Source organism: Ursus maritimus, unplaced genomic scaffold, assembly GCF_017311325.1.
Source record: "Ursus maritimus isolate PB19 unplaced genomic scaffold, ASM1731132v1 scaffold_24, whole genome shotgun sequence".
Taxonomy (NCBI): domain Eukaryota; kingdom Metazoa; phylum Chordata; class Mammalia; order Carnivora; family Ursidae; genus Ursus; species Ursus maritimus.
Window position 1 is genome coordinate 15,857,350 of NW_024424897.1, and position 23,637 is coordinate 15,880,986.

The window sequence follows — 23,637 nt, forward strand, 5'->3', positions numbered from 1 at the left end:
TTCTCCACCGACTCCTAGGAGCCAGGACACGGACTTCAATGCAAATACTCAACTTTGTATGTTGCTCTGACACTTCCTTGATCAGACGTCTGAAGATGATTTAAGGAATAGGAGTGATTCACAAGGGAAAATTCAGACAATGAACAACAGCCTTGAACTTTTCCAGGGGGTAGGCGAATACTTCAAGTGGAGTTTCTGCCTTTTTCTCTTATTTTTTCCTAATTCGTGTTACAGTAGCAGAACACAGACTTGCTGAAAGGGAAGAGGATGGCAGGTTACTTTTTGTTCGTTGTCCGACCTTCCATACCCTTGGACCAATTCAGGCACTGTGGGAAAAAATCTATTAAACGGAGAGTCACCTTGCCCCAGATCCCAGCCAGGTTGGAAAGTGCACACACATATTTCCAAAGATAACAGTGTTTGGAGGGGAGAGGAAAAGCCAGTTGGGGGCAGAGGTTAGGAAAAAAGGTCAAGGTGGAGGGCCATCAAGAGATCCGCAGAACCAAGGGGCACGTGGTATACGTTTGACTTGCCTTCCCCTCCAACACATAAAACCAACAAATGAGGCAAGCTTCTGCATTATAGTGAATGATCAAGAAAGCAACTCCTTAAAGCGACACTGGAACATCTGGAGAAAAGAGTTTGAGAGTTTGAGAGAAGGAGCACTGGACAGTTAAGAGCTGAGTTCCAGTCCAGCTGTTCCACAGACAAGCTGCATGGACCTGTTACCCAACCTTCTCAAGCTTTGCCAACCTCATCTATGACGGAAGGGTTTGGACTATATTTACAAAGTCCTTCCCAGGTCTAAAAGGCTATGATTCCATTTTATGAGGTAATTATTTCAAATAATCAGTGGAATACAGGAAAGGTGATATTTTTAGTTTCACTTTTCCTTGTGTGTTTTTCTCAGCGTGTCAAAGAACTTACACTGTCGTAAGTCTATTCACAGCCCCACTCTAGATTTAACACTCATCCTAGTAGAAATTGCTTGTAGGAATTTAATGAATTTGCTTACCACAAAGATTGGGTGCTTCTATTTATAAGCATTGTAGAAATGAAGATATCAGATATCAAGAGCAAGGAAAAAGAACCTTACCCTTTCCCAGAGAAAGATGGGTAATTGCAAAATAAATTCTCTTGTCAGATGGTTCCTCTCACAATGTGATGGAATCTTGGGTTCATGAATCAACTTGTTTAAAGTGTGTTTGCTCACATGGCAACTTTGTCAGACTCAGCTTGTCGTTGACTGGCAAATGGTGACAGGAGCCGTGTAAAGACCCAGTTCGCATTAGCTGCGGAAGGCTCCAGCACGGGATCAGCCAGAAGCTGTCCTTGCTGATCATCCGCTCCTTGTCTTCAGGGGAACGTATGGACAGCTCCTCCGGGTTCATGTTCATAGCCACAGGGAAGACCACGGAACTGGCTGGACGTGCCTCAGACTAGTCCTGGTGTTCCCCAAGATGTGCTCTGCAAGCCTCGATAGGTTAATAGGCTTTAAAGGGAGTAGCCGTACATTGGTCCTTGGGAAACTCTTGGTTAAAGCAAAGTGGAATCCGTTATTTCGGCACTACTTGGAGCCCAAAATGTGTAACAGGCATATGGCAATCTCGGGGAGGGGGATGGAGGTTTTCTGCACTTTTCCATTTAATTTTGGAACCATTACTCTGGTTTTTGTTGGTTGGCTGGCTGGTTGGTTGGTTGAGTGTAGTCACGGAAAAGGTGTTCTGAGAAAGACTGGGGGAAACTGGTTTAACCTCCTTTTGCTTTTTGACCCGTACCATACTAATGATTGTCCAGCATCTCCTTGACTGTTTCATAGTATCCACCACCTGCAAGCAAAAGATCCTGGCATATGTACTGAGCAGGCTGACAGTGAGTCTTCATGTGATTGCACCTTTTCTAGAAGGAGCCTGCAATGTGGTGGCCTTATTAAGAGGACGAACTCACCAGGCAATGTCCTTGACTTTAATCCATCCTGCCTCTTATCAGCTGTGTAGCCTTAAGATAATTTAAGTTCTCTGTGCCTCAGTTTCTTTATCCACAAAATGGTGTTAAAATCTCCCAGGACTGTTGGAGGATTAAAAGGATTAAATGAGATATATATATATATATATATATAAATGTATGCCTGATAGAGTAATCTCTGTGTAAATGGTCCCCAAACTCCACATTTCTGCAAAGGGTTTATGTACATTTGTCATTAGACTGGTTTAAGGGCACACAGTTTAACTTTGGAAGCCAGGCTGCCAATGTACTGAGTTGTTTATGTGTTTTGTTTCATAACAGAAGAAGGACCAAAATAGAAAGAAAGAAAGAAAGAAAAGAAAAGAAAAGAAAAGAAAAGAAAAGAAAAGAAAGAAAGAAAAGAAAGGAAAGAAAGGGGACTTGATGTCTTTTTAACGAAAGCATTGCATTTGTTGGGGGAGGGGTGTGGGGAGTAGAGAAGAACAGGTTACCTGCGAGGTCTCTTGCTGTTTCCACATCCCTGAGAATTGAGGCTTTCTCATCGTGTGAATAAATAACGAATTTCGTGGAGGCGTTCTTTCCACTGTAAATTGCACTAGGCAGGACAGCGTAGAATACTAAAGTATTTGTGACCGGACAGAACGAGGTTCCAATCCTGACTCTTCACCTCTCAGGTTCCCCATCTGAAAACTGGCCAGCACACCTAATTCCATGAGTTGCTTTAATTAAAACTGAAACAGTGATGGGAAATGGCTTGTAACCATGCCTGACCGACAGCAGGCGTTGAGTCAACGTTATTTCCCCTCTTCTCCCCATTCCTAACAAAAGGGAAAAGTGGTTGGTTGCCGTGAACCTGCACTCCGGATTTAAAAAATTCCGATCCCAGCCCTCGTCAGACTCTCTGCCCGTCACTCTCCTGTCTCTGTGTTTGTCATAGCCTCCTCCCGCCGAGCTTGCTTCACAAACTACTCTTGGGCAAGTGCCCTTGACACTGTCTGCTTTATTTATCAAGTCATGCATTCTCCCCCACAGCCCAGTGACGGCGGAACAATCTTCTTATTCTCCTGGAGAGTACCTCCCTTCGCTAATTTCCTCTTCCAACTCCCTCCCCGAAAGTTATTTTTTAATAAATATCTTTTCCCTGCATTGTGTGTTCCTTCTTCCCGGCAGCTGAAATGCAGGATGGACAAAGAGAGCAAAAGAGAGTAAATGCACTTAAATGGAACAAGCCCCCTCCCCTTAGCTACCGAATCCCCCCCATTGGTCATTCTCAAAGAAAACCTCAAGTAGGAAACAACAGCAAACATATTTGTGGAAACTGGCAGAGGTATATTTTTAAAGTCGCAGTTCTTCTGTTGCCTTTTAAATACATATATGTCTTTAAAGTTTATAATTTTTTTAGTAATCTCTACACGCTACATGGGACTCGAACTCAGGACCCCAAGATCAAGAGTCACATGCTCCACTGACTGAGCCAGCCAGGCACCCCTCTTCTACTGGCTTTTTATATTAGGCTTAAGTCATCAACCTTCTGACACAGTGTCACAGGTCATGAGGGAAAGGGAGTCCGAGACCCATGCCCATGGAGAGGAAAGAAGGGGGGATCACCTGGAGAGGGGCAGGCGGCTTGGGGATGGCCAGCCCCAAAAGGCAAGTCAGAAGATGAGCACCTTTTTGTGTGGCTTCTGAGCTAAGAATGAGCTTTACATTTTCAAATGGTTGAAAGAAAATAAGAGGAATAGTATGGCACATGAAAAGGACATAAAATTCTAATTTTGGCATCCCTAAATAAAGTTCCATTAGAACACGGCCACACTCATTCTTTGCATGTTGTCTGTGGCTGCTTTTGTACCACAAAAACAAAACAGTAATTATGACAGGCCAGTAAAATCTGAAATATTTACTATCTGGTCCTTTATAGAAAAAGTTAGTCCACCTCGGCTCTGGGCCGAGGACTTCTCAAATTGTAATGAGCACACATAACCCTTGGGCATCTTGCTGAATGCAGGTTCTGACTTAAGAAGTCTAGCATGGGGCCTGAGACTCTGAATTTCCAGCAGCTCCCAGATGATGGTCTTGCTGCTGGTCTGCAGACCGTACTCAGTATCAAGGCCTTGAACGGCTTGTCCGTTTTACGTTAATTTTTGTGAATGATTTCTAAGCAAGCAAATCTTAGAAAATATGAAAACTTGGAGTGTAACCCAGGATAATAACCTCAAACAGATTTTCCACGTTTCATTCCATTGTTTTGGCATTACGTGACGGCCTGATGGCCATGGAAATGGATTTGCCAGCAAACTTGCTGAGGCCAAAGGGACCGCAGCTCCAACACTCCTGGGATGTGAGGCTCCCTTTTATTTGCCGTAAACTTACCATTCCGGCTCCAGAAAGACCTTTCTGAGTCCACGTTATCCGAAGTATTCTTGATTTGTCCAATTTGAGGCCAGTCTTCTCTCTTAGCTTCTCCTTCAGTAACCAGCGCTTTTCAGAGTGGCAGACCCTTGGAGACACAGCCAGGGTTCAAATCCTAGCCATTCTAACATGCTCTGAGACCTAGGGACACCCAAGTTCCATTGCCTCAACTTTCCTACCTGTGCAATGGAGATAATGTATGTAAAGCCACTGGATTTGTGGCAGGTGCTTCCAACCTGCAAGCATCTCAAAACTTCACATACCCCAAACCTGCTCGTCCCCCGAGCTGACTCATATTAGCAAATGTCAATTCTATTCTTTCATGATCTAAACCAGAAACCTTGGAATTATCCTCTTCTACTTCTACCCCCGGCTCTGCCACTCCAGCCTCACTGCCTGCTCCCACCTCAGGGCCTTTGCACTTTCTATCCCTCTACCTGGAATGGTCTCCATTAGATACTTAACTGGTGTTGGCCACAGGTTTTTACATCACATGAAGCGCATCCTATCTTCTGTGTACATATGACAGTGAGCTGGAACAGGCAAATAGCTGCTTTTCTATCATAGAGTGAGAAGAGCCTCCTACCTCTTTCAAGGGACAACCATTCTAGGCTTCCGAGTAGAAGGAAGTGAGGAAGGCATTTTAAAAAGAAGAGCACAGCCCCAAATCAAATGCTTGGTCTCATGGGCATACCACTTGGAGAAACAGACAATTAACACGTGACTGTATGTCAAGGGTAATGAGCGTGTGGGGAGAAAGCAAGCAGGAAACATGAATACAGCTCTAGGCCCTGGGGGCAGTGTAGATGCTACTTTCTATAGGGAGGTAGGTCAAGCACAGCTTTTCTCCCATACTGTGTCATCTGAGCAGGTGCCTAAAGGAAATGAAGGTGAAAACCCTATTACTGTCTAGGGGAAGAGCCTTCCAGGAGGAGAGAACAGTGAATGAAAACGCCCTGGCCCAGAGCTTGCAGGACGATGTCAAAGCGTGTTTCTGGGCCTTCTGGGCTGTGCGTGATCATGAGGAAGATGCCTGCCTCGGAGCAGAGGACACAGATGGGCCACCACCTCGGCGAGGTTCTGCTGTAACGGGGTACTTAATGAGTGCTGTAGTGCGTTTCAACAGTGGTGAGCCCGTGTGTAATCCCAAAGGACAGGGCTTATAACCGAAAGCACTTACGGAGCATTTACAGGGCAGGCACTAGAATGAGAGCACGTTCATTATCACATTTAATCCTTTCAACCTTGGGGGAGGCCCACCGTAAGAATGAGGAGGAGAAAGTGCAGAAGAGGTATGAGGTCCCCAGCCAGCTCACAGGCAGCTGAAGCAGAATTCTCCCAGAGAATGTTCTGGCTCCAGAGCCCCCGCCCCCCTCCACTGGGTCTAGGTCAAGGCTATATCAGGCGGCCCCAGTGCTCTGTTCTGCCCCTCCTGGCCTGTCCCAGGTTCCACCTGCTCTTTTAGTTCGGTTCAATTAACTCTAACTTTCCTCCACCTCGTTCTGGTTTCTTGTTTCGTGACCCCATACTTACTGTGTTCCACATCTTTCCTATCTGGCAGCTAGTTTTCACTTCCTGTGAAGGTTGACACATGGGTGGTTGGTTAGTTACTTAGGTAAGACTCTTATCAAATTCACCATCACCCAGAACCTGGTTCTCGGTTCTTCAGGTCCCTTGCTTCAGAGTTCACCTAACTCGGGAAGAATGTAATCAAAATACTGAGAATGGTACACACCCATGATGTGAAGTCACTCATTTTAAAAGGAGAACCCGACCGCCAAGCCGCGACATCTGACCAGCTGACTTTCCTCACAGAAAAGCTACTCAGGAAGGCAAACCACACCACGAGGTTCCTCCGCGAGCCAGGGGGATGAGTGGGCTAATCTTACTGCCGCCGTGGCAAGCTACGTCCGGCTGCTGTTCCCGATTCCTCGAAACAGGACACTGTCTTCTAAAAAGCCAGGGCGTTGGTCTGTCCCTGTTGTGGGATGACACCAAAGCCCTGCTTTTTAGACTCCTCTCTTAGACGCTGGGTGGGCAGATCACAGCTCTTCTGAAACCACAAGCAATGTAGCGGCTTACGTTTCCTTAGACATTTGGATCGCCCATTTTTAGCCAACCCTGCTTCTTTGTAGGTGGCTGATCTCATCCTACACTTGTTGAGTCTTCCAAGTCTTGTTCTCAGGGTTTTGCAGGTATCTTGGTGGGGCTTCCGGTTTTAGGTTCTGCTTTAACATTTATTAGTATCAGACTTTAGGAAAGTTACTTCAATCTCCTCATCTATCAAGCTGACAGCTAACACCTGTCCTCCTCCCGCGCTTGCTCTAAGGATGAAACCTGTTAACACAATAAAGATTTTTGAGATTTGGGGGCAAAAAAAAAAAAAGGATCATGTAAATGCAAAATGAAATAATTTTTCAAGGCAAGATCTCACTAAAACAAGAGTTGCAACAGGGAAAGGTAAGCTGACGTCACAGCTGGCCCCAGAAACCCGCACACAGTCTACAGCCTATCCAGTCTACCCAGCAGCCCAGGGTCCATTATTGATGGGAGGGTGGTTCCATCTGGTCCAAGAACCACCACCCTAAAATATACCTTAGTATCTTGATTTTTTTTTTAAGATTGATTTTATTTTAGAGAAAGGGAGAGAGAGAGAACATGTAAGCTGGGGGGGGGGGTAGAGGGAGAAAGAGAATCGTCAAGCAGACTCCCTTGGACCCTGAGATCAGGACCCGAACCGAAATAAAGAGACGCTTAACCGAGGGAGCCACCCAGATGCCCTCCTGATTTGAAGCCATCCACAGACTAGAGATATTGTTTGTCTGGTCTCCCATTGTTCTTCCCCAAATCCAGATTTTTGTGCAGAGTAAATGTGATGCTGTGAAAGGAATACAAGACACAGAGTCTTTTTTTTTTTTTTAAAGATTTTATTTATTTATTCGACAGAGATAGAGACAGCCAGCGAGAGAGGGAACACAAGCAGGGGGAGTGGGAGAGGAAGAAGCAGGCTCACAGCGGAGGAGCCCGACGTGGGGCTCGATCCCAGAACGCTGGGATCACGCCCTGAGCCAAAGGCAGATGCTTAACCGCTGTGCCACCCAGGCGCCCCCAAGACACAGAGTCTTAAGACCTGGTTCAAAACTCAGCTCTGCCTCTCTGTCAGTGAGGCCCAGTCCAAGGTCACTGCCCTGACTGAGCCCTGGCCACCCATCTGTAAAGGGGCCCCTCAGAGTTGCTGGGAGGTCAGGATGTAACCTCGGTTAAGAGAGACTAGCATGAAGGCCGGCATGTAGAAGACACTCCGAAGATGCTGATTTTTTTTTCAAAGAAGTGTATTTAAAATAGAAATGTCAGGGGCACCTGGGTGGCTCAGTCAATTAAGTGTCTGACTCTTGATTTCAGCTGAAGTCATGATCTTGGGGTCGTAGGACTGAGCCCCCATTCTCCCCCCCTAAGAGCTCTCTCTCTCAAATAAATAAATACATATTAAAAAAAATATTAACAATACAAATGTCTGGTCATGGCCACTGATTTGTTTGATGAGAGAAAGCAGTTTACCATTAGTCTCCTCAAAACACTTGCTGTCTTCTGAGGTTTTAACTTTTCCCTGACATCCCAAACTCTTTTGATTAAGAATGTTTTTTGGTCCAAAAAAAAAAACACAAAAAAGAATGTTTTTTGTCTTCACAACCTAACAAAATATTTGGAAGCCAAAACAAGTAACTGTGTTCAAGAGTGGGGACTCCCGGGCACCTGGGTGGCTCAGTTGGTTAAGGTCGGCCTTTGGCTCAGGTAGTGATTCCAGGGTCCTGTGATCAAGTCCCGCATCAGGCTCCCTGCTCCACAGGGAGCCGGCTTCTCCCTCTGCCTCTGCCTTTCTCTGTCTCTCATGAATAAATAAAATCTTAAAAAAAAAAAAAAAAAAGAGAGGGGACTTCCTTAGTCACGGCTTTTGCCACCAAGACAATGGTGTTTTAGCTCCCAGGATGCTTAAGGGGTAGCAGGGCAGGATTTTATTTTTGTTCTGATAGTCAGTCTCCAGCACAATGTTGCAAGGATATCCCATGCTAATGGGTGCCCCGGTCTGACTGCATCTCATCGCCCAGCCATCCATTCCACTCCTGTATCAGAGCAGGAAACACCCTGGGGGGTTCTTCTTTCCTCTCAAACGGACACAAGACTCAGCTGACCAACAAGTCCTTCTTCCCTGGGGCGCCCTTATACATACCCCCACGTTGACAACCAGGAGCTGGGCAGAGGCCCTGCCGCCTGCTACACTGGTACTTGAGGGAAGGGAAGGGGGCTGGGAGGCCTCGAGCGTTCACACTGCCTGAAAGCCGGCCTCACACCTGGCACTGATGCATGTGCGTGCTGCCCCGTGGGGCTCGTGCGGGAGGGGGGAGGGCTGGTCCTGTGCCCTTGCGGGACCTCCATCTCCTCCTCTCCCCGTGCTCCCCAGAGCACACCCCACCCCCAAGAAGTAGACCTGGGTTTGGTTCTCCAGCGCCTGCTGATTTGTCTGTGTTAACGTTAACAGATTCTTGTGGCGTGTCTCTTTGTCCACTGGAGGCGTTGTCTTAGAGCCCGACCTGGGAGCAAGGCTGAACCAGGATCCAGTCCAAGCTCTATTCGGCTGAGCTCTGGTTACTTCGTCTTCCGAGCCTCAACTTCCTCATCTGTGAAGTGGGGACACAATACCCATCCAGAAAGGCGGACCTAAAGCATCAAGCACGGTGCTTAGCCAGACAGGCAGGCAGTAACATGGGGCTTCCTGGAATGAGGACTTCTTCTTTTTGCTCATTTGACTTTTAAAAGAACCACCTTCCTAATTGTGTTGACCAATATGTATTTATGATACATAAAATTGACTTTGTTTACTGAGTTTTCAGGGAGTCTCCGAACTAGAGCCGAGTCACAGAACCAGCTGCCTAAAGTGTGACTGCCAGAGGCCCTCGCAGCACCAGCCACGGGAGAGGGGCGTGGAAGCAGGGGACCAGCCTCTCCTCACCCCCACTCCTTGGGAAGCAGCAAACTTTTTCTCTAAAGGGCCAGATATAGTAAATATTTCAGGCTACCGTCCCTGTTGCAACTACATGACTGTCTTCGGGCTAGCAGAAAAATAGCCACAGACGATATGTAAGTGAAGGACCGTGGCTATTTCCAGTTAAACTCTATTTGCAAAAATAAGCTGCTGGTTGCAACTGCCGCATGATTCCCAGACTGTAGCCTCCACTAGAATCACCTGGGGGCTGCTTCAAACCTGATCACAGGGCCCCACGTCCAGAGTTCCTGATTCAGTGGGTCTGCGGTAGAGCCTGTCATTTGCATTTCTAATTTCCCAGGTGAGGCTGGTGCTGCTGGGCTGGGAACCACTCTGAGAACCCCTGTAGCCAGTCCCACTCCCCTTCTTTCTCTGTGCACCTAAAACACTTTATTCCTGTGCGAATATAGCATTTATTATGTTATATTATGGTTAGTGGTCAGTGTGGGGGTCTCCAGGGGTCCTTTTTTTTTTTTTTTTGAATTTTTAAGCAAGCTCTGCACCCAACGTGGGGCTTGAACTCATGACGGGGAGAGCAAATGTGTTACCGACTGAGCCAGCCCGGTGCCCCTCTAGGATCCTTCCTTAATCACCTTCCTATCCCAGTGCCTGACAATAGCAGTTGCTCAACATTTAGTGAATTCAAGGGAGAGACACAGCCATTGAAGACCCAGGTCCCTCCCTGCTCCCCGGTGGACATTTCTGTCTGGAGCTCTATGCAGCCTGGGCCCGGCCCTCCACAGAGAAGAGGAAAAGGGACTTTGTCTCCCTGCCTGTCCAGAAACAGACCAGGAAAGGAGATAGTACCTGCTCAGACTAGACCTTGAACTTGGACTATTTCCTAAGGAAATAAAACAAGGGAGGGTGGGGATCGATTTGTTTAATTTTGTTATTATTATCATCATCGCTATTATTCTGCTTCTAAATGGACCGTTTAATTTGTAAGGGGGGGCAAGTTTACATCCAGATGGGTGTTGGCTGTGGAAAACCAGTATTTCTGAGTTACACAAAGAGGGCATTTAAAATGAACTGCAGGGACACCTGGGTGGCTCAGTTGGTCAAGCGTCTAGCTTCAGCTCAGGTCATGATCCAGGGTCCTGGGATCGAGTCCTGCTTCAGGCTCCCTGTCCTGTGGGGAGGCTGCTTCTCTGTTTACCTCCCCGCCCCCTGCTCATGTGCTTTGTGTCAAATAAATAAATAAAATCTTAAAAAAAATAAAAATAGGGGGCGCCTGGGTGGCGCAGTCGTTAAGCGTCTGCCTTCGGCTCAGGGCATGATCCCAGCGATCTGGGATCGAGCCCCACATCAGGCTTCTCCGCTAGGAGCCTGCTTCTTCCTCTCCCACTCCCCCTGCTTGTGTTCCCTCTCTTGCTGGCTGTCTCTGTCAAATAAATAAATAAAATCTTTAAAAAAGTAAAAAAATAAAATAAATAAATAAATGAAAATAGGAAAACTCTTTAAAAAAACAAAATGAACTGCAGCCACAGCTTTTTCTCAGATCAGACAGAATCAGGTTCAGTCTTGATAAAAAGGAGTAATATTAGAGACCTTTCCATATCTTGAGTGGCACGCAGTTCAGCAACTCCTGGATCCTCCTCTCTCTCCTGGAACTTACCGCCTCCCTCCGGTTTGTCACCCCGGGGACGCTCTACAAGAGGCAGGTGTGGAGCCGAGCGTCCCCCCACCTCCTTTGCGGAGGACACACTGGCAGGAGCTCCACAGAGGCAGGGCTGAACAGAGGGGTAACGGGGTAATCCTCGTCATGGACTGGCTGCAAACTGCAGATGTCACAATGACCTCCTTCTTTCCGATTCCCAGGCCTGTCTGAGGGAGGCTTACACAGGATTTCCTTTGGTCTGTGAAGTTTCAAGACCATCCCTACCTAAGTTCCATCCCTCACTCGCTCCTTTCCAAATTAACAGACAAAACCAGGACTAAGGCCTCCTTCCCCTCCCCAACTCGATGGGCTCCCTGAACGCTGCCCAAGGCCCAGACAACATTTGCAGCTCATCTGGACTGTAGTGCGCACCGCTAGGACCCAGTAACCCGGAGCCCGGGAAGTGAGCCTGGCAAAGGAGCACGACTGACCGCAGAGTGGCTGAGACTCCTTCTGCTCTGCCCTGTCCCTGCCACCTCGTTACCTCCGCCTGCCAATCAGTTTTGCATCAATAAACTTTATGTTCGGGGCTTTGCAGAATGAATCAAAGGAGAGCAGCTAAAGACTGATCTCTGACCTTGGCACATAAACAGCCTACAGATTGGACTTGACAGTTAATAAAGGAAAGGTCCGGCAATTCTCTGATGCCTCTTTGCCTTAATTAGATTGAGCGTTCATAAGCTATGGGGAAATCTTCAATTTGAAGAGAAAGACCCCAGAAGACAGGCGGTCACATCGCCACTCATTCATCCGTTCAGACTGTCAGTCCCTCTGTCAACAGACTGATACTTGTCAAGCGCCCTAGTACCTGCGCTCAGCGCTGTGCTAAGGCTTTCGAGTGAAGGGCTCCGGCAGCTCCAGCGCCCACACCGTGCTCTCCTGGAAGACAGCAGCTGGCGGGCAGGCAAGAGCACAAGCTTCGCGGCAGACACATCTGAGCTTGAATCCTGATTCTGCTGGGTGGCCTGTGGCAAGTGATTTAAGCTCTCTGCCCTTGGTTTCCTCTCGGGGTTAATAATACCAACCGCCAAGGGTTGTCATCAAGACTCAGTGAGACCATCTGCACAAAGCGTTCAGCCCAGAGCCTGGCGCCCAGCATGCACGCCAGAAACGGACTCCCCAGTATGGTGCACTTGGCTCGCCGGCTGGCCCTCGGGGGGGGCTGAGAGGCACCTTCCCTCCCCTGGTGCTCAGCCCGTCACAGGGAGCCGGCGATGACATCCCTGGTCCTGCCCTCAGTGACACTGGAGACTTCTGCCTGCCCTTAGTTTCTTCATCTCTAAAATGGGGTAGAGGTGGTGATCCCCCCGAGAGGATCCGGAAAGAGCATTAGCAGAGAAGCCCGCAACTGCACCTTGCTGGGGCAAGGACTGTGGGAATATTACGTTCCAGCACAGCCTGTGGCTTTGTCATTGGTGGCACCGCAGCCCTGCGGGCTGTCTTTAATAATAGATATTTTAAAATTCCCGAACCCACTTCATGCTATATTTGCTCGCACACAGAGGTTTATTCAGTGTTAATCACATTAATCTGCTGTTTCATTTCACGCTGTGCGGTGCCAACTTCAGTGAGAGCCAGGAGAGAGCAGAATTTACTCTCAAAGGGCTTCGTGCTGCGTTCACCCAAACGGCACCTCGTCAAGGCATCGCAGAGGCCCAGGGACCTCTGGGCCACCCCCGCGCTCCCCAGGGGTGCCCTGAAGCTTTACACAGTCTGCCTTTCAAGTGTCTCTCTGTATATATTAGCTTTTACCCTCAATTAGAAATCTCTTAGGCAAGCGTCCAGTTTTTACTAGCGATCTCTAATTCTTAAACAATGCAAACACATGCTATTCAGTAAAAGCTCCCCAGCAGGTGCCTGTCACCAAGGGACCCTGAGCGAACAGGAGTTTGGAGGGTTCTTTGAAGTCTCCCAGTATGATCCCCTCATGTTACAGACAGAAAAACTGAGGTGTAAGGACTTAAATCTCTCCTCTCTTGGCTCCTTCTTGAAGCCAATGAATAACCTTCATTCAGATCTTAAACACAAAACAACACATTTGCCAGTTTTTTCTTGGCCCTGTGCCCCAATCTGCTTGAACCTCCCACTTGCCCTCGGGGTCCTGTCAGCCAGCTGCCAGCCCCGATCCTACTTCATGAGGAAAATGGAAGCCCATAGACAGGAACATCTACCACCAGTGACCCCGTGGCCCAGCCCAGCACAGAACAGTGTCCCCTCGAGCCACAGGCTGCCCTCCATGTGCTGGTGGCCCTCGTCCGCTGCCTGCCTACCCAAGGACCTAGTCCCACACCTCTCACCCCGTTCTTACTTCACCAATTTATCTTTCCACGGGATCACTCCTCTCAACATAAGCACATGCTCTCATTAAAAAAATTTTTTTCATTAAAAAAAATTGTGTATAAAATCCTGCCTTGACCTTGCGTCCTCCTCCAGCTACTGTACCATTTCTCTCCTTCAAAATTCTGTGGTTTCCCTTTCCTCATCACCTCCTGCTCATTTTTTCTAAGTTGCTTTTTTCCCAATTTCTTTTCTAGGAAAAACATAAGCCTATAGCAAAGTTGAAAAGTACTAAAATACCCTCGGCCTAGATTTTTCCCCAAATAGCATTTTGCACATTTGCCTTCCTTTTTTCTAATAGATAATATACCTATATACAGTACATAATTCATATATAGGTAGTAGCGCATAAATGAGTATACATAAATTACGTATATAAACATACGTAGGTCAGTGTGTTTAGTTTTGTTATCGTTGAATCACTGGAAAGCTGCAGGCATCCTGCTCCTTCACCCCTCACTACTACAATAAATACTACAATGTGTGTCTCCTAAGAGCCAGGTTACTCTTACTTAACCACAGACCATTATTAAAAGAAATTGAAAGCTAGTACATTATTTAACATAAAATCCATTTTCAGATTTCTCCATTTGCACTGAAAATGTCCTTCATTTTTTAATCTAGATTCCAGCAAAGGATGAGGCCCACCCCAATTTAACTTCCAGATGAAACCTCCACCCAGATTGTCCAAGGTCAGGGCAACTTCATTACCAAATCTAAAGGGTCTTTCTCTGGCCTCAATGCCGGCTCAGCCAGGGCAGTCTCCTCTGGACTTCCAGGTCACCACACAGTCCTTTCCTCCCTCCTTCCTTGCTTCTTCCCCTCTCCCAAACTTCCGACTGTGTGACCCAGGCCTCTGTGCTGGGCCCTCCTCTCCAGCTCCCAGGTAGTCTCATCTAGGCCCATGGCTTTAGCACCAGCTGCAGACTGATGCCACTCACATTTCCAGGATCCAGGGCCAACCCATCTAACCCATCTCCCCAACTCCGGACCAATGTACCCCACTGCCTTCTTCTCAGCCTCTCCCCTGGGACATGCCACCAGCACCTCCAACCTAAAATGTCCAAATGGAAGCCTCGATGTTTCCCTTCTTTCCCTTCTCAATAACAGCATCACCATCACCTACCATCTGGTCCTGATTCCACCCTTTCCTCCCCAGCCACGCCCCCTTCCCTGCCCCCTCACCGGGTCCTGTCTCGACTCTTGCTCCTTCCACCTTCTCGGCCACCACGGAAGTCTGGTCTACCCTTAGTGGCCTGGATACCCCGGGGGGTCGGGGCTTCCAAACTGCTCTCCACCCTTGCCCCACCCCCACATACATTTTCCAGCTGCGTTAATCTTTTAAAATGTAATCCAGGTCGGGCCACTCCCTCTCTTAAAACACTCCAACGACTTCTCATTGTAATGAAAAAACATCCCAACTCAACTTGGTGGTCTTATGAGCCCCGCCTGCTTCCCACCTCCTCCACCTTTGTTTCTGGTGACCCAACCCTGGCCTCCCTCGGGGCTTTTGTTTGCATGGTCTTCTGTCTCTACCAGGCAAGCTCTCACCAGGGATCTCAATGGCTCCTCTGCCCTCGGCCTTCATGGCAGCGGATTGCCCCTAAGCTCACACCTCATGGATCCGGCCACCAGCGTCAGCTGCCCTCTCACGTCAACATCCTGGGAAGGGCTCTAACTGGCTTAGCCAGTATCACGTGCAAAGCCCGTCCAATCATCTGTGGCCAGAGAGGTCACTGGGCAGAAACATGGCTGCCGTGGCACCCTGGTTCCTCCGGGGTTGGAGGACTGCGGGGGGGCGGGGGGGAGTCATTGCTGGAGAAGGGGGTTGTGTGATGAGCCGCAATTTGCCTGCTCTACCTCTCTGCTCAGTCTTCAGTACACTGGGCCGGTGGGCTGTGCTTAACCTATTGGGGACTGCCCCTTTTATTTGTCCAGTGAAGGGTTGTTTTAGCCAAAAGAAGGACAATATATAGTTACTGATAAAAGAATTCAAAAATACAGAAAATAGGGAAAGAGACCCCAGATTTCTACCAGCTGATGACAATCACTGTTAGCCTCCTCTAGCTCTGTTTTTCTCTCTCTGGACAGTTTCCAGCCATGCACCTAAAGGGCCCCTCTCCTCCCAGCTTCCTCAGAGTGCAGTTCTGATCATTTAATTATTTTAAGATATTATTTATTTATTTGAGAGAAAGTGCACGTGTGCGCGGGAGTGGGGCGAGAGAAAGAGAGAGCAGGAGCAGGGGGTGGGGCAGGGGGAGGAGCACAGGGAGAGGGAGAAGCCCACTCCGAGCTGAGTGAGCTGAGCAGGGAGCGGGAAGTGGGGCTGGATCCCGGGATCCTGGGATCATTACGGAGCCCAAGGCACAGGCTTAACCGGCTGAGCCACCCAGGCGCCCCCTTCATTTATTTTTTTTTAAGGAGGCTCCGCCCCCCCAATTCAGGGCTTGACCTCAAGACCCTGAGGTCAAGAACTGAGCTGAGATCAAGAGTCAGATGCTTAAACGATTGAGCCACCAAGGTGACCCTTAGTTCTGATTTTTTTTTAGGGAGGGGGAGGGGCAGAGAGGATCTTAAGTAGGCTCCACCCAGCTTGGAGCCCGGGGTTCCATCACACGACCCTGAGATTATGACCTGAGCTGAAATCAAGAGTCGGATGCTTAACCAACCAAGCTACCCACGTGCTCCCAGTTCTGATTCTTAACCCCAGTTTTTTCTAATTCTCACTCATAACCTGTGGTGGCTTCAACCAGCACCTTTGTGCTGGTGACTCCCTCCTTACATCCTCTCCCGCCTATTTCTTCGTTACAAATTTGTGTCCGTCTGTTGGACCTGGCATGTCCATGAATGCCTGTGGGTGGCTCAAACTATAGGTTCATTTACTGTCCCACCATATCCTCAAATCTCTTCCTTTTTCTCTTGATTGAAACCCTAATTATGGTATCAGCATTCCCTCCATGGTTAAAGCCAGGAACTTCCCAGGTTATTCTCAGTTTCTCTCACTCTGCCTCCCTCACCTCATCACCACCAATCCTATCCATTGTACTGGTTAAATGTGGCTGGCCCCGTTCCTGCCTTTCTGCCCTGACTTCCATAGCACTGGTTCATCCCATCCTGTTGGAACTAGTGGAATCTTCTTCCTGACCTCCCTGGCTCTGGTCTCCCCTGCCCCTGCATCCCTCCCCCCCAACCCTTTCATCCCCTGTGATTATCTCTCTAAATTGCTGCCAGAGGTAATTTTCTTGAATGTCCATGTAATTATTCTGTTGTCCTCTTTTCAGCGTCTCCAGTGGCCCTCTGCTGCCCACAGGATTAAGCCCCAACTCCTCAGCCTGGCATCTGAGGCTCCCACAATCTGTCTGGGAGGAACTGACTGGAAGACATTTGTAATTCTCAGGAGACATTCTAAGACCTGCCCCACGCACTCTCCTCCTGGAACAGCCACAACCCTGTCCACTTGCTGCTCCTCCCTGTAAATGGGTCTTTGTGAAATTCCATTCCTTTGATCAGACACCATCACCTCATCCCCATCCACCAGGAAAAACTTCACCCTCAGGGCTCTGTTGGTTAAGCGGCCGACTCTTGATCTTGGCTCAGGTCATGATCTCAGGGTCCTGGGATTGAGCCCCGCATTGGGCTCCCCACTCAGTGGGGAGTCTGCTTGAGATTCTCTCTCTCCCTCTCACTCTGCCCCTCCCCCCAGCTCACATGTGTGCACGTGCCCCCGCTCTCTCTGAAATAAATAAATAAATCTTAAAAAAAAAACAAAACCCAACTTCACCCTACAAGACCCTGCCTGAGGGTCACCTGCTTATGACATCCTCCCTGAGAAGTCCTGCTTTTCTGTGCTCTGGGAAAATGGAATTTATAGCAAGAAACGTATAAATAGAAACCATTTGTGTAAGAATAAATGCAAAAGGATAGATTTTGTTCCTTGATGCCCTGGATGCTGCCATGGCAAACTCCTCACCCACAGACACCTCTCCCAGTTAGACCCCCCCACATGCATATATAAATGCTAACTACTTCACGCAACACTTCTTTCCACAAATATGTTTCCCTGAGGCAGTGTGAGTTGGACAGAGAGGGAAGGTGGAGTGAGAGGTTCACCCACATTTCTCTCTATCAACTCTGCCCCTGCATCTGGGAGGCTGATGCCAGCAAGATCACACGGTGACACACATGGGTCCTGAGCATTTCTGCTTTCACCGGTCCTCTCCTCCCTTCAAAAGAAACTCTTTAAACTGTTATCACACATACATGTTGATATAAAAACAAACAAGGCTGCCTTCACGATCATATATTCATTGATGTTACAGTCATTTTTTATTTTCTGGTTTTAAAATAAAATACATTGGCTAATTGAACATAATAAAAATTAATTAATTAATTAATTAATTAAAATGAAGGGGCACAGTCAGTTAAGTGTCCAACTCTCAGTTCAGCTCAGGTCATGATCTCAGGATGGTGAGATCCAGCCCCACAATGGGCTCTGGGCTCAGTGCAGAGGCTGCTTGAGATTCCCTCTCCCTCTGCCCTTCTCCCCTGCGTGCACACGGATGTGCCCACTCTCTTTTTCTCTTAAATAAATAAATAAATGTTTAAAAAAAAATGAAAACATTTCCCAGGGCCCCCGAAGTACACTGTGCCCTAAAGATGTGCTCTGCTCCTCATGGAGAGGCTGACCTTGACTAAGGGGAAATACCTGAAATTTGTTGAAAGCCCGAAGATCTTACCTCCTCTTCTTCACAGCATTTTGGGACCTTGGCAAAGAAATGTAGATTAGTGCTTTCTGCTACAATCTCACCAACACTCACACAACAACACATGTTTATTCTCTCCAGGCCAAGGGATAAATCATTTGTCTAACTGCTAAATACACAACATATAATGATGTATATCTTACACAAAGGAGTCTTATAAGTACAGAAGAGCCCACTGACATTGGCATTCAATGCTGTTCTCTGCAAGGACTTAGGGTTGTGTTATGGGGGCCACTAGGGCTGCCAGATTATGTGTATTCTCTTACTTCTATCCAAATTACAGTTGAGAAAACTGAGACTCAGAGGAATCCAGTAACTGGGCCAACATGGTGTAGAGAACAGATGAAAGGGTGACCCCAAGATTTTGACCTCAGTCTGTGCTCCTATGAGTTGTTCTGGACAGTTTGAGTTTGAGGTGCCCAAAGGCCTTCCAGTGGAGAGAGAGGTCTAGGAGGTATTTAGATAAACTAGTTCACGGCTCAAGTGAGATCCTTAACTCATGACACAGATTAGAGAATTATCCAAATATGGTGGCTTTTGGCAATTCAAAGTGGATCATCTCATTCACTGTGTTGGTTTCACTGTGTCACCGGGCCAGTCAGCCAGTTTCCTTAGAGCTGTTTCTAAACTTTCTTTTTTTTTTTTTAAGATTTATTTCATTATTTTTAGAGAGAGAGTGTGCATGCATGGGGGGGGGGAGGAGCAGAGGGAATGGAAGAGGGAGAGAAATCTCAGGCAGACTCCAAGCTGACCAGGGAGACTAACACAGGGCTCGATCTCAAGACCCTGAGATCATGACCTGAGCAGAAACCAAGAGTTGGACACTTAACTGACTGAGCCACCCAGGTGCCCCTGTTTCTGCACCTTTAAACCATTCTGACTGGTCCTCCTCTCGGGAGCTGGGCAGCCTTGCTCCCTTGGTGGCTCTTGCTCCCAATCTTTCACAGGGATGGCTGGTTTCTGAGAAAAGTTTAAAGGGCACCTTCCATCCACAAGCTCGGGGCTTCCATCTCCAGACCCACTACTCCTCGCTGGATGAGATGACAGAATTTGACTTTCTTCACTTTGGTGCCTGACGTGCTCTAGGGACCAATTCCTGGGTGACATTCTATGTACTCACCCACCTGAGAAATATTTATTGAGCACCTACTATGTACCAGACATCACTGTAAGTACTGAGGATACAATTGTGATCAAAGTAGACAAAAATCCCTGACCCCAAACAGCTCATGTCATAGTATAGAGGCAGGAGGCAGATAATAAAACATTAAGGACAATGCTGTGTGTCATGAGGAAGACAAAGCCGCATGATGTGGTAGGACTGAGGGCAGGGAGAGGGCTCTAGGGGGTGGTGGTGACACTGGTCAAGGGCATCAGCAGAGAAGGACTCTCACAAGTCAGGGGACATTCGATTTGAAACCTGGGTGAGGAGAAGCCACAAGTCATAGGAAGGTGGGGTACATGCAGGGCCCCGACGGCAGGAGCAGCAAGTCCTGACGGGTCTGGGCATGGCCTGTCTGGAAAGCCCGCCTGTCAGGAGAATGGAGAAGGGGCTTGGAAAGTCAGGAAGACCCAGGGTGGGCAAGAAGGCCCCACCCAGGGCAACCAAGGATCAGCTGACAGGTGGGAAGGGAAAAGTAAGTCAAGAGAACACCACTCTTTCCTAAGGAACCGGAAAGAGGGAGGAAGAAGGAACAAGAAGGAAGCAACAGCAAGACTGCCTACACAATTTGCCCAGCCCTTTGTTAAAACTTATCAAGAATTTCCAGATGGCAACATAAGGGGCACTGAGCCTCGCTGGGCCCCTCTGAGGACCTGGCCGTCGCGACAGAACAGGACACCGCCCCTGATGCCGGCCCCCGCCACGTGGAGCCCGTCCCGGGAAGATGAGCCACAGGTCCTCCCTGCACCCCAGGGGGTGCTGAGCCTCCCAGACAGGGCCGAGCGCAGGGTCAAGGTGGTGGATTACATTTTTCTGTTTTGAAAAAAAATGTTGCAAATTGGACAATGTTGCCAAACCAACACAACTTAGGTAGGTGATTTCGTGGACTCTCTGTCATTGTCTGACACTTCTGAAATCTGCCGTGTTTTTTCCCTCTGGAAGGTTGGGGCGGCTGGTGGGTAGAGGTGGGGCCAGTGCCTTTTCTCCTCCTCCACCCCCACATGGCAGGCCGCAGGGCTGACCTCTGAGCAGGTGTAGCACTTTCCAGACAGGCACAGTCGGTTGGAGCCAAGAATGTTTAAACCCATGCATTATGTCAAATACCATTTATATCAAAATACCCCTCCTTCCTCTTAGGCTAATTACCTTACAATTAACACTAGTCGTCTGACCTCGGTAAACCATGTATCCCCCCCGAACATCATCTGTAAAATGGAGATAATTACACTTATATTTCACAGGGGTGCTGTGAGGATTAAATTATATGAAAAGCTTTTTAAAGAGTATTAAGCTCTAAACAAAAGCCAGTTAACGTTACTGCAAATCTGCTAGCAGCCACCTCATCGTGGCGGATGGGGGACCTCGGTTCAGCCGCGGCTTGACAGAAACCTCGGGGCCACCTGACTCCTGGGCTCTAGTGTATTCTTAACAATCAGCTTCTGATCTTCAGTTTGTCAAGCAGCTTCCTCTCCTTGGGGGAATCCCCTCGCCTTTCAGTTATGTTCGAGATCACAGGTCAATAATCCTGGCTTATGTGCAACAGAGTCTCTTGAGTTGGGCTGGCTTTGTTAATTTTAATAGTCCCTAGATGAACCGAGAGGAATCCACCCCTGCACCTGAGGGTCGGTAGGAGACAGGTAATCATTCTTACTCATTTCTGAGTACACAGTGCACCTGAGTAATACTCTCATTAAAAACTGCTTGAAGGCAGATACATTTATGACAAGAGTGAGCAACGCAACACTCCCACACTGTGGGCCGGAGAACGTGGGAGTCTACCCCAGCCCTCTTGCCTGTGTGGTGGCTGTTCCTGCTGCCTAGAAGGCTCTTCGCTCAGACACGCACGAGGGAAGTCACCTCCTCCAGGAGACCCCCAACTTAGAGGACTCTTTCCTCCGCTCCCCGCCTCTCCGTCTGTCTACCGGCTCAATTCTTCCTGGCACATGCCTACCTGATTCAAGTATTCTGGGCTTCTTTGGAATCTCTGCGACCAAATGTGAGCTCCCTGAGAGCCGTGACTCTGCTGTGTTTGCTGTGGGGTTTCTAGACTTACGGTTCAGAGCCTTTGAGCAGCAACGGGATCCAGCTAGAACTTGGAAGATTCTTTTGTTTTCTTTTCTTTCTTTTTCTTTTTCTTTTTCTTTTTTTTAAAGATTTTATTTATTTATTTAACAGAGAGAGAGAGAGACAGCCAGCAAGAGAGGGAACACAGGCAGGGGGAGTGGGAGAGGAAGAAGGAGGCTCCCAGCGGAGGAGCCTGATGTGGGGCTCGATCCCAGGACACGCCCTGCAGCGAAGGTAGACACTTAACAACTGAGCCACCCAGACGCCTCGAGATTCTTTTGTTTTCACTGTATTTATTTATATACTTTTGAGAGAGAGAGAAAGAGAGAGAGAGAGAGAGAGAACACGAGCTCAGGGTGGGGAGAGGCACAGGGAGAGGAGAGAATCCAAGCAGACTCTGCACTGAATGTGGAGCCTGACACAGGGCTCGATCTCATGACCCTGAGGTCGAGACCTGAGCCAAAACCAAGAGTTGGACGCTTAACCTTCTGCGCCACTCAGGTGCCCCCCATTGTATTTATTTTTTAAAATACCTTCTGTTGGTGCCCCTGGGTGGCTCAGTCATTTAAGTGGCTGACTCTTGATTTCAGCTCAGGTCATGATCTCAGGGTCCTGGGGTCACCCTGAGCTGGGCTCCCTGCTCAGTGGGGAGTCTGTTTGAGGATTCTCTCTCCCTCTCCATCTGTCCCTCCTCCCACTTGCACTGCACACTCTCTTTCTCTAAAATAAATAAATAAATAAATCTTAAAAAAATACCTTCTGTTAATGACAAGTTATAGTTGTTTATTTATAGTAGTGATTTAAAGTTTCCTTTCAAAATAAATTTAAGAATGTAAGTCATTTTATTTTTATTATTATTTTGTGGGGGAGGGGCAGGAGAAGGAGAGAGAGAATCTTAAGCAGGCCCCACACGCAGCGCATGAGCCCGATGTGGGGTTCGATCTCACAACTCTGAGATCATGACTTGAGCCAAAATCAAGAGTTGGACTTTTAACTCATTAAGCCACCCAGTGTCCTAGGATATTTTAAGTTTTAATGGAGAAATCCAAACTCAGAGAAAGGAAGGAGTGAATGCAATGTGGGGCTCACCTCAGGGTGAAGATGCCAAGTTTGAGCCTTTGTCGAGGGTACTGGCCTCCGTGTCTTAGGGCACCCTCCCCACCCCACCCCCCCGGAGCATGGGCTCTGACTGTGGCTGTTTGCTCTGTGACTTGCTCATACGTGGTGTTCCATTGACTATAGAGGTGAGATGATGTGTCATCTTGGACCTAGAAATTCACTGAAATAATGTGAGGCGGTCATGGTGCCCTGTTCTAGCGTTTTCACCTGTGAAACCTACTGCCAGTGCTTCTTCCACCCGTTACCCAAGGGTCTCAAATCAACCTGCGAGCCAGATTAAGAAGCGTACAGAAGAGCCCGTAACGCATGGATGCAGCCGGGCTCTGAAAATAGTAGCCGAAGCCACAAACCAGAGAGCAGACCTTTGTGAACAGACTCAGAGAAGTGGTTTGTCCTAAGCTCATCTTTTAAGCCACAGATACAACTCCCCACTATTACTAAAGGAACATCTTGAGGCAAAGACAGGAATCAATTGGAGGAAAGTAGGATCTCTTAATACCTTAGTTTTCCTTTTCCTATTCCGTTGCCAAGGCCCTCATTTGCCAGCCGGGGCACAAGAGAGTGTGGACTGACCGAAGGCCGGTCATGGAGCCAACGCAAAGCAGAGGTCTGACAGCATTAGCAGAGGCCGGGCTCAGGATGAAGCATACAAACTAGGAGACGAATTTCTGATGATACATGGGTTCGCAGTACAAGAACTCACGCTCTCCAGGTGTGACACCCTGACCCCGGGCCCCACCTTCCCCAATGTGGCCAGATTCCAGTGGTTCCAGGCCACCTGTCTCAAATTGAGCTGTTGTTCATTTTTCAAACACCATCGAATTTGTCTCCTCAGCCAAATTACGACGACTTAGGCAGATCAGTTGGTTTCAGAAACTTCTCCATGAGACCTGAGTCTAAACGACATAACTTCCTGAGTGGCTTTGCGCGTGACACTACCTTCCCAGCCAAGGCAGCACTTTTCTCGCACCAAGAATATCAAGACATCAGACCTGAAAATGCAAAATACAAACTGGTGGGTGCCAGAGGGGAAGGACAAAATGGGTGACGGGGGGAGGGCGGTGCAGGCTTCCAGGTAGGGAATGATTAAGTCACGGGGATGAAAGGCACAGCATTG

At 48.2% G+C, this 23,637-nt stretch overlaps 1 long non-coding RNA gene across 1 annotated transcript; it reads left to right on the plus strand.

Annotated features, from left to right (window-relative positions):
- Nucleotides 1-3,111, plus strand: LOC103665618. Its single transcript, XR_569322.1, has 2 exons — nucleotides 1-832; nucleotides 2,998-3,111. It is a non-coding gene; the product is annotated as an uncharacterized LOC103665618 (long non-coding RNA).
- Nucleotides 3,112-23,637: the final 20,526 nt, after the last annotated feature.